An 11,994-nucleotide genomic window follows, 5' to 3' on the forward strand; every position below is an offset into this window, starting at 1 on the left:
TTTCAATAGGATCATCTCTAAAAGAAGAAAGTTTTTATACTCTGCATTATATCTTAATACAATCATTCCATTTGCACTGGGAGCTCCACTGTCTAATATTCAGCTGCCTTCAGATATGCTATTTATATGCTATTTCCTTCCCTTGTAATTTCAGTAGTGACTCCAAGGGACAAGCTGAACTGCTCTGATCAATATCTCAGGGTAGAAAGTATATGACAGAAACAATACTCAGGGCCATAATGTAGAAGGTACTGAATAGTTTATTTTAAATAGGAGATAAAATGAAAGCAGTTATAAAGGTACCCTAGATCCCACATACTCATACCCTTTTCTCCACTGTCCTTTATTTTCCAAGACAGCCTAATAGTATCTTTGAGTGAACCTGTCATCTATGCCATGTTTATTCAATACCAGACCATTCTTTATTTCTTCTCTTTTGTTCCCTAACCCCAGACTAAGTAAGTCCCATTCATCTTAATTTAAAAGCAGGGTGGCCTTTGTATCCTTAGTGCTTCCCAGGATTTTGAGAGTGCACATTAATTTTTCCTTATGCTTTTTGCAGCATACCATTCATATACTGATTTTATGAGATCTAAAAAAGATCAAACAATTTTGATTCATTTTTAGATTGTAACTCAGTCTTGAAGACTGTCATTTTCTGACATGTACAAAGCTTATCAGTATAATTTGATTAGAGATTGCTACTTTTTAAAATTTTGAAATACTGTTATCTGTTTAAATTGTAGTGATTGTTTTAGATTTGGGCTGTTTGTGTCCAGTGTTAGGGATATAGGAATACACATGGAGAAAAAAAGGAGCATTTTGTAGTAACCAACTGTTACTTGAAACTCACTCTGTTTAAAAATCTGTATAAAGACTTCGTGGTAGGGTTATTGAATTCTTGAACATTTCTTCCCCTGTGCTGACAGAGTATGATTAACTACCTAAAGATCAAGCACTGTGAATCACTTTACCTATTCTGGTTTTTTTGGTTTTTTTTCTTTTTAAGTGAGACAGTTACAGTCTAAACTGGAGAATGTTGCCATTTTACTCCTCACTTGAATGCCCTTGTTGCACATCTCTCTTCAAATTTAAATTTGTATTCCTATGGTGAAATCCTGCTCGTGTTAGAGTCAGTGGGTATTCTGCTAATGACTGATGAAGTCACGATTCAACCTCTTTTCTCCTCAGCTACTCTTCAGAAACCCTCAAGCTCACAAAGCTACAAAATGACCTATTGTTAAGTACTTTTTTTTTTGCACAGTGTATTTATTTGCACAGTGTTAACATAAATCCAGTTGATAAACATGCAACTGTATAAAGATATTTATAAGTAGGCATTAATTGAAAACATGTATCAATTGATACATGCATTTTCATTTTAAGCAATATTTATTGAAACATTTTGAACAGACAGGGCTTGGAAAAAATGCCAGTCCAATGTCAAACTCCATTGTCTACCAATACTACTAATGAGTTTTTACAAAAATAATATTCATAGTTCTTCTTCATGCCATGCATTTTTTTGGATTTATTTTGTGAGATCTGTCAAAATTAGATAATACAAAGAAATTTTGACAGCATAATATGTTTCATAGCTGGGACTGCCAGGATTTAAGGCCCTGGTCCTGTCAGGCTGAGACAGGTACAGCTTAAGCATGCAATTGGCTTTGTTTAGGTCCAACTTTTTTAGTTATAATAGTGAAAATAAGAGCAGCATCTCAGTGCTGAAGATGTGAAATTGTCCCACAAACATATGTTTGCCAGTGGATTTAATGGAGCTTAATACGCAAAAAAACTTACTAATTTATCAGTAACAACTAAACATGAAGAATAAAATCACAGCTCCACAGATGTTGCAAGTGACTTTGCTAATGATTTCAGTGAGGTCAGAATATAATTCATGATTGAAAAGGCAAGTTAAGCAGCATTTGACAATATAAATGTACAGATTAAGAACTCATTCAAACAAGATTAAGGCAAGTTTATATCCTAAATTATTCAGAAGCTCAAAGATAAGAAATCAACATACAAAAGATGCTGAAATAGCTAAAATATTTTCTTACTGACAAACACCATCACCACCTCCCATATCTGCCCATTTTATTCTTACATGAATCATTTATAGTTTTTAGCTTTATTCTCCAGAAAGTAGAAAAGTGAAGGAGGCATCTTGATACTCATGTCAGAAGAGGGAAAGTGAAAACAGCACTTTCTCCTGCTCTGCACTGGAAGAGCAGTTGCATGGTGTCATGGAGTTTCTTGTCATTCTCATTCTTTCATGGTTAGCTAATCTGAAGATAAATTATACAAAAAATAGAAATTATGCATGCCCTGAAGAAATAAAATGGAATAATCCTTGTCACTCAAGTTTGAGTACTTACTTTAGACTACCTAAAAATAACAAGTTTTGAACCAACAGAGGTTAAGGTGGAGTTTTCTTTGATTCAGCTGACCAATTTAAATCATATTTCGAGCTAGCATTCAAGATTCTCAAGCTATAGGATGTCATACCTAGAATTTTTCTGAATGCAGTAGATATGTGGCAATAAGATATTGGTTTGGTGATTTACAGGAAGGTAACTGAGAAGCATTTCCAAAACCTTAATTGACAGTGAATTAATAATATTTAAAGAGAATTGTAGGAGTCAAGAATTACTAGTTTAACCTTTCTATTAGTTGAGTGCTTTGGTGAGAATAAAATTACTCAATATTTTGATGATAAAGACTGTTCCATAACAGAATTGTACATAATTTCAGTTATCGTTGGAATGCATTCCAGTATAGATTACTGTTAGAAAATGCTGAATCTGTGCTGATGAGGTATCATGACAGATAACTTTTGGCTGAAATTTTCTGTAGACATGTTATGATAGGTATCTTTTGGCTGACAGTTTGGTTTTCGTTTCTGGTTTTAGTTTGTTTGGTTTTAATTTTTTGAGTCACATATTGTTTTATGTATAGACCCCAAACTGTTGTATTTTGATTTCTTGTATATTGTCTTCCTCCTGCCTCAAAAGACCAAAATTCTGAGGAGTCTAAACTTTTTTTAGGTTTTTCAAATACAAATACTTAAAGATCAGGAGTTTCCTGGCCACTTCTTTAATCCAGAGTGAACCACACATTTTTTATTTTAAAGAACACAAAAAATGAGCTGTCAGTGTAGCCACTTTGATAAGAAGTTTGAAATATGTAAAGGCCTCTTAACCACTCCACAAGTTATTTTGGCTAACTTTCTAACAAACCTAGTACTGATATAGGAAAATGAAGTTAGCTGAATGGGGCTGGCACTGACAGAAGTTGAAAAGTGAGGGTGAAGGAAATCTATACCAAAAACTGAACATAAAAATTGGTTGTTAGAAGGGAGAAGGGAGTGGTGAGGGCAACAGAAGATTGTGTCTCAAGGGTCTGGTTTGCAATTCATATTTCTGAGGTATCAGAAATATCAAAGAATATCAAAGAATCCATATCAAAGAATTTTTTCAGTGTTGTGTATTACTGTTGATGATTTTGTTTGTCATCACAGCAGTAATACTTAGCTACAGCAGGTCAAGAAATAATGTCACTGATTGACAAACAGGAATACTCTTTAGGTCTGTCTGTCTTTGCAATATGCAAATGAAAACTAGAAAAAGAGGATAACGACAAAAATATTTCTGAAGAATTAACAGCATCATAAATTTTGCTGAAAACACTACTGAAAAAATAATTCAGTCAACTGGTTGTAACTGGATTTTCTCACTTCGAGGATGCATGGCCTGACCATGCTGCCTCCTGTCACTGAGATACTTCAGCCAACTTCTGTAGGAAGGGATAAAGCACAAAGAAGAAAAGAAGATAAAAGCAAAAAAGAGGCAAAGATTATCGTGTTAGCCCAATATCTGTAGAGCAGTGAAGAGCAGAAGAGTTGCAGTTGCTAGAACCAAAGAAAGCTCCAAACCTTTTTGCTGACACAGAGGCCAAAAGTGTGGTTTTATGTCTGGCTAAGCTGTGTGCTGATCTGTACACTGTAGTAAAGCCTTTTCAGACTTGGGATTGTAGGTCAGCCTGCCTCCTGGAGAAGGTGAGCAACACAGACAATAAAACCATGGAAGATTAAAGGAAGTTGAAAGTTTTAAACTTGAATTTCAATCCAAAGCATCTGTTTACTGGAAGAAGGATCTGACTACTTAAGAAATCTGAAGTTTCTTTTTTCATGCTGTAGAGCAGTACAGTTGTTTTTGTGTGTGTACTGCCAGCATAATTACTTAAACATCATTTTTTCACTTCTTTATTCACAGAAAGGCAGACAGTATGTCAAGGTCAGCTTAAAAAGCAAGTCATTGTTCCTTCGATACAGGGTTATGTATTTAAAGCCACCTTTTTTCTTTTTTTCCCTGTACAAAGTGGTAACAATTTGGATGAATATATTCTCAAAGTGCTTAGATTTGTCAGTATAGGGAAATACAGAGGAATTTATTCAGTATGTACTATTGAAAAAGGAGTTCTTCCTAAAATCAGTTAGGGTTCTGAAATGATAAATTAACTGAACTATGCTCTATATAGGTTGTGCATAAAGAGAAATATTTTTGTTTACAAATACTTGGGACCAGCTCAGCTACTTTAAGGATGATGCCAAAGAAGGAGATAGATTTCTGTATCTATGCTTTGTTCTTTCTGCTGACATTTGTAAACTGTTAAAAGGCAAATCAATATGAACAATGCTATGGAGAACTGTTTGTGTGAAAATCTGCTCTTGAAATGCAAAGATTGCACATCAGTTATTAACAGAGGCAAGTGGCAAAAAGATTGATGCCTTCTCCTTCTGCCTCTGGCTGGATAGTAAAATAGCAGTAAAAGAAAAAAAACGTGTTGAACCTATGTTCCTTTCCTGAATGATTATGGGGCTTGTGGGGTAGAGAGAGTACCTAGTGGGAATACAGATTTCCTTGCCTACTGCTGAATGTCTTCTGCCTTGTGGCTGGAGAAGGGGGGTGATGTGGACATCATCCCTGTTTTTAAATTTGTCGTGAATCCAAATAATCCAAAAGGGTTTGTTGTTGAGAGACTCCTCTTTGTGTTAATGTTCTGAGTGGTCTCTAGGTGTGAGACATAAAGCTGTGGTGTGAGATGTAAGACTCTTACTTGAGCTAGTAGACTTCAGAGAGACAAGTAAGCTTCATGAGTGAGAATTCAAGCAAAATAGAAAGTTCTGTGAACAATTTAAGAGAGGGTTTGGAGAAGAATAGCTTACTGGGTCATGACACAATGGAGTCGTAGGGAAATGCCTGAAGTCATAGGCTGTTTTGTTAGTAAATTGCTGTAAATGCCTACAGAGTTAGCATCTATGATAGACAAATATACTAAGAGGACTGTGTAACTGTAACTGCGAGTATTTTGTACGCTTTGAAAAGGCTGGAGTTAAGGGAGAGTTAGCTGATTTTTATGCTTGTGTACAGAACTAATGAACTGTTCAGTGGAGAGGTTGTTACAAAATACTTGAAAGCTTTTTGATGCTTAGGACATAGCCATATGGGGAAGTAAAGTGGAAAGATCAATTACTGCTGCAGACTCTTTCATTACTAGTTTGTCATCAGATAGAATAGTCTGGTATTTTTCAGTCAGGAAGAGAAAATTGAGTATTCCTCTTGTTCCTCTAAGGTCAACACAAAAAGAGAATATAATTCTGTTTTAGAAGAAGTCCTTATTTGTTCTCTGCTGTTTCTGCTTACTGTTTTGTTACACAACATGGAGGGAAAGCAGAAAGAAAGCAACAATATATTTTAAAGTGTGCAGCACAGAAGAGTGCATTACAAAAAAGACTGGTAACACAGCTACAGTTAAAAACTGCTGAAGAGAACTAAAATTGCATTGAAAAAAATATTGCAGATAAAAAGCTTCTGAACAGACAGGACAGCTGAATGTATTAATGTAAGCAAAGCAGCATCCTGATTTCAGAAGCAGCAACAAAATTTTACCTGTGGTTACCTTGCATAAAATTGAGAACGTTCAGGGAAGTTATAACTGGTCCATATTTCTATCTCTGTTTTAGAAAAATGTCATCGACGGCTGAGTTTATAAATCCTTTTATACATTATGAAAGTATCTTACGAAAGCCAATATAACTACATGGCTCAACATATGGAAGTATTGCCAGGAGTTCAAAATTCAGGAGTTATGTCCCTCAGAGATCATAGTACTTTCCTTGAGGGAAAAAAAGGATTGTGTTTAGATTTTTTTGAGCAACCTGAGACTAGTATTCTTCAAGGTTTTTCTAATCTCTTTAGAAATTCAGACACTAAAAATGAGACACTTCCAGAGTATCCTGTTAGGATATGAGATTTAAAAGGTCAGGAACTATTAGACTAATGATGCCTTAGGTTTTAACTTTTATATTTTTCAAGTCCTGTACTGCCTAGTGTGTAACTGAAGTTTCGTGTGACCTGTTAACTTCTGCTCTCTCATGCTGGTTAGACATAACAAACCTCTCTAGGTTTCCACCTCAAGGACACCAGGCTCCAAAATGTGTAAACTAAAAGCCTCTGAAGGGGGGAAAACTTGGGGTAATTACATCATGAACTGAGGTTATAACTGGACAATTAACCCTGATACACAAATGAACCAAACTTATAAAAGTGTGAAGAATTTGTGACCCAGGGTCCATCCTGAGTGTAGCCTTTTGACAGCCCAGGGTGTACCTTTGAAGGCCCTTCAAATAAATACCTACCTTTATTCCCTTATTCTTGTCTAGTCTCTGTGTCTTAGGTGGCCACCTCAGGCATCACTAACAGTGATTTTTGTGGCTTGTAATGCAAAGGTTCTTCAGGAGCAGATCTGCAGAATCAGGCCCTTAACAAGCTCGATAAACTTCACTAATTTTCTCTTTTTCGTCATCTACTGATGAGCAATAAACTGCTGAAGTACAGATATATTGTTATCATTAACAACATATTTAAATTTAGACTTTAAATTAAAATAAAAAATTCTACGTCCTTCTAGAAACAGAGTTGATAATATAGACTTTCTGAGGTTTAGGTGGGAAGGGACCTGAAAGGTCATCTAGTTCCACCCCCCTGCCTTGAGCAGGAACACCTTCCACTAGACCAGGTTGCTGGAAGCCCCACCCAACCTGGCCTTGGACACTTCCAGGGATGGGGCATCCACACCTTCTCTGAGCAACTTGTTCCTGTACCTCACCACCCTCACAGTAAAGAATATCTAAATCTCTGCTCTTCAGTTTGAAGCCATTACCCCTTACCCTGTTACTGCATGACCTTTTAAAAAGTACTTCAGCTTTCTTTTATGCTCGATTTAAGTACTGGGAGGTTCTGTAAGTTGTCCCAGGAGCCTTCTCTTCTCCAGGCTGAGCACCCCAAGTCTCTCAGCCTGTTTCCATAGCAGAGGTGCTCCAGACCTCTGATCATCTTCATGGCCCTCCTCTCTGTTCTTCGTATGCTGAGGACCTTAGAGCTGGATGTGATGTCCCAGGTGGGCTCTCAGGAGGGCAGAGCAGACAGGTAGAATCACTTCCTTGACCTGCTGGCCACACTGCTCTGCATGCAGGCCAGGATGATTCAGAGCCAGGTTGGCTTCCTGGGCTTCAAGTGCACATGGCCGGCTTATATTGAGCTACTCATCAACCAACCATACCTTGAAGTCTCTCATGGGGAACCTTAGCTGTCCACAGCTGCAGTGTTTCTGTTGTCTGCAAGGTACAGTAGCGTATTTCAGAAAGAAGAGAGGAATTGTGCCACAGCTGGATGTAATGGAGATGTCAGGTTTAATAATTTGACTTTGCAGGCTGAGAATGTGGTAGATTTTGTGGGGTTTATTTATAGAATCCAGTCTCACTGACGCAGAGTTGGGACAGTTTTGGACTTATTTTCCTTGGCAAGCAAGTTTTCTTTTGTATAGGAAGACCGCTAAGACTGTGAGCCTCAGGAGAAACTAATTAAATTGAGGAGGAAATGTCAAGGAAAGGGGAATTAAACTCATAATGAATGTCTCCTTATTTGATTTGGTAATCTCTTTTTTCCTTGCAGTCTGCCTTCTAGCAACATCACCTGCTTTGTGGTGTTATACACTGTGCCTTGAAGAGCGTCAGATTTGGGAAAAGGCATAGGGAAAAGACAAATTAGCAACTCTCCACATGAAATATTGGCTGCTTTATGATTTGTTTTCCATTTGAAATCTACAAGACAAACAGCTGTTAGCAATCTTTTCAGAGTAAGCCCGAAGAGAGTTTTATTACAGCTTAAATCTGTAGTGGCCGACTTTCCTAATCATCTTTGAGTTACTGAATGAAAATGTAATTGTCAGTAATGTACATTATGGCAGAGAATTTGCCATCAGAGCAAAAGGAGTGTCCTTTAGCAATCAGACTTAATGTTTCCTCATTTTGAATGTGCCACTAAATACTGATATTATTTTAACAAAGAAAAGTTCGGAGACCTAGTTACACTTTTGAGGGAGGTTTCAGTTGCTTGTTTTAATGGAAAATAAAAAGTGATATTTGAAGAAAGACATATTTCTGCCTGTTAACAGGGGTTGAGGGTACAAAGCATTAAACTCAAACACCTTGGCTAAACAAGTTCAACACCAAAATCTAGGTCTTTAGTCTCTTACAGTGTCAGTAGCAGTTCCACTTTATGTACCAAGGATTATCATCTGTTGAACTGAGTAGATAGTTTTGAGTTATTTTTCACAACTGTGGTTGTGAATGACAGTTCATAAACTTGGAGGAGCAACACTTTGCCTTTGTATTCTCTGTCAAACTTCTAATTTGGTTGTGATCTATCTGACCTGGGTTGATGTTGGCTAAACTGAAATTCCATGGCAAGAGAGAAGGGTCCACAGCACTAAATTTTTAAAATTTGATTTTCCTTTTTCCTGACGACCTGCTTTACACTAATCAAAATACTAAACTAAAACCTATCAGAAAAAAAAAGTATTCTATCTCATTTTTAGGGAAAAAAAAAAAAAAGAGCTCTAGGCATTATGTGCTGCAGAGATTCATAATGCAGTAAAATAGTAATCCCAGGTTCTGTAATTAGTTAGTGACTGTTAGTATGTTAATGTATAAGCAATAAATCAGATTGCCCAGAAAGGCAGTGGCCTTTTCACCCTTGAAGATACAAAAAACCTGACTGAAAAACAGCCCTGAGCAACTTCATGTAGGTGACTCAGCTTTGAGCAAGGGGTGAACTAGGTGATCTCCAGAGCTGCCATCCCACTTCAGCAGTTTTCTGGTTAATACACAACCAAAGAAAATATTCTCAGAGTTTTTCAGAAGTCAGAATAACTGTTTGAGACCAGAAAGTCGTGTGTGAAAAAGCTCAAATCCAGAGTTGGATGTTGTTCAGAACAGTAAATTATGGAAGCTGAGAACTATTCTGTAACTGTGCAGATTGCAGTGATTATCATTTAGCTTTATTTTCCATATGCAAATTAGATGTTCAGAATTTAGACCTGTCTGAGACTGGCATTCCAAAATGCTCTCACTGTGCTGAACAAGACTATGCATTGAAGTTAGATTGTCTTAAAAAATAAAAAAAGCTGCTCAAGGACATTCTCCAGATTGTCCAAAAATGTAAAGATCCATATTTATTCATTATTCTGAATTGATCAGAAACCACACAGAACAAAAGGAGATACAACAAAATCAGTGATACATACATGTTTCTAGCAAGTATGGAAATTAAAAAACTCAAAGGTATTGAATAAAAATGTCAAGTCAGCTAGCTAGGAATAGATGAAAAGGGCTAAAGAGACCAAGGTTAATAGGCCTAAACATGCTGGCTACATCTGCAAATTAAGAAAAAGAAAACTAATATACCTCAGAAAATTAACAGCTTATTGGAAGAATCTGCTCATTGTGCAATGCTCTTTCATGTATTTATCAGCAACTTAATGAAAACATAAAACTTTCACTTCTAAGACTTGATTGTGACAGAAAACTGATCAGTCATTTTAATCCAGCAGTAAGGAATGTAACAGTCCTGGAGACAAAAAGCACAGGCTATACTGCTCTGCATTACAGAAGGACTTTTTTTCTCAAAAACTGTAGCTCAGAGAGTAGTTCAGAGAATATGCTTTGTTAGAAAAGCTGAAGTGTCTGTCTTGACCTCTTTTATCTGAATTCACCGAACCTTTGGTTGCACTAGTGTGGGTGTTTGTCAGGTCTACTCTGTAAAGCAGATCAGGGAGAAGATCTAAGCTCAAAACAAAAATAGCCTTTTTGTCTTTATTTTTATAACCCAATCATTGCCCCAGTTCATTTTGTGGCAATGCCTACCAGTTGTCTTGAAAAAATAAAAAAACCAAACAGAAGGAACATGTAATTTTTGTAAAAAGCCCTCTACTTTGTTCAGCCCAGTACAGGAAAGGAAGGGAAGACTCCTTGGGTGTTGATAAGTCTTTGGTTAATAGTTTATCTCTGCAATTGTGTATTTCTTCGCTCCAATTTTTGCTTAAATAAAAACCATTATGTTCAGTGTTCAATGCATCCATAATATCTCTTTCTGACATTTTTTTTCACCCTGGTCAGAAAATGTTTACATTAAAAGAAGATATAAAATCAGTGATACATGTATAATAATGATAAATATGTACTTGATAGGAAAAAAAAAGGCATTAAAAATTAATTTTTTTTTTAAATAAAAATTTCAGATAGCTGGGAACTAATAAGAAGGTCTAAAGAAATCAGTTTTGATAGATGGGTGTCTTCTTGGTATCAGCCTCAATTGTGGAGAGTTGCATCAGCTGTAATTTTTTTCTTATCCCATTATTTGTGAATCACATTTCTTTCAGAAAGTCAGGATCAGTGCCTTGTTTAATTATTATATTTTGCCTTCTTAGACTCGGAAGTTTAGAATAGTGTGATCAAGAGTTTCTCTGTGTATATATACAATAACACAGAAATTATTTATAAGTAGAACAATCACAAAGGCAGCAATTTGTGCGAGTTGAAAGTGCAGTGAAGCCTCAGAATAGAAACACGATGCCATAGCCCTTTTATAGGAAAGTACTGTCAATTAGGTCTAACAAGGGAATATTTGTAACTAAAATTAGGTAAGAAAGAAGAACAGAATTTACATGAGCTATACATTGTCCATAAAAAATAAAAAAATCCCAACTTCCCCCATCTCCCAACAGCTGTTAACCTGAACAGATTCACTGTTTTGTCTCAAACTTCTGAAATATACATTTTTTTGTGGCACAGTGCAAGGGTATGTATGTTTTATACTCTCCTGGAAAGGTTTCTGTATGTTCATGGACATTTAGTTCTGCTCTGGTGGAAGTCAACGAGCTGTCTCAGCAGTTTGTATTTCAGTCTCGCCTCAAAGTGGAACCAGGCTACAGCTTCCCCAACACTCTTACTGCTTAAATTTTTTACACTTCAGCTTTTTGTGCTTATGTACAGCATGTTCTGCCTCTCAGTGAAATCTCTTTCCCTATAACAGGGAGAAAGTATCCCTGGCACACTTAGAATACAAAATTACAGCATTACAAGCAGCAGTAGGGTCTCAGGTTGCAGAATCTCCCTTGCCCTTTTTAGAAGTGCCCATTACAGCATGAATTCACTGAGCAGGAGCAGATTAATTTACCATCACAGATGCCTGGTTTTCTCTCCCAGTCATTCACAGTGAAGCTGCATCCAGCTTTTAGCCACTTCTTTAATTTGTCATTGAGGTATAATACCTTGCTGTGTTCTTAATGTAAACTTCCAAACCAATGTTCCAGGGTCAGAGATAACTTTTTCCTGTTGCTGCTTCTCTGTCACTGTCAACGGAATGACATGCATCCCAGAAGACTCCCATAAAAGAGCTGCAGTGTCCGTGCTAGCTGCCAGCTTGAAAAAAACAGCCTCATTCCTGAACCCTGTCCTTTTCCTCAGTTTATAAGGCTTGTTTATTGCAAAAGCATTAAAATTCAGCGAGCTTGTGATAAAGAAAACAAATGTTACAAAAAAATTAATTTAGCATATGAATATATAACTGTCAAAAAGAGGATGCA

At 36.6% G+C, this 11,994-nt stretch overlaps 1 protein-coding gene across 1 annotated transcript in view; it reads left to right on the plus strand.

Annotated features, from left to right (window-relative positions):
- The window catches only part of HCN1 (hyperpolarization activated cyclic nucleotide gated potassium channel 1), a 207,587-nt gene that overhangs the window by 68,652 nt on the left and 126,941 nt on the right, over positions 1 to 11,994 (plus strand). The gene's annotated exons all lie outside the window — the stretch shown is intronic.

Source organism: Corvus hawaiiensis, chromosome Z, assembly GCF_020740725.1.
Source record: "Corvus hawaiiensis isolate bCorHaw1 chromosome Z, bCorHaw1.pri.cur, whole genome shotgun sequence".
Taxonomy (NCBI): domain Eukaryota; kingdom Metazoa; phylum Chordata; class Aves; order Passeriformes; family Corvidae; genus Corvus; species Corvus hawaiiensis.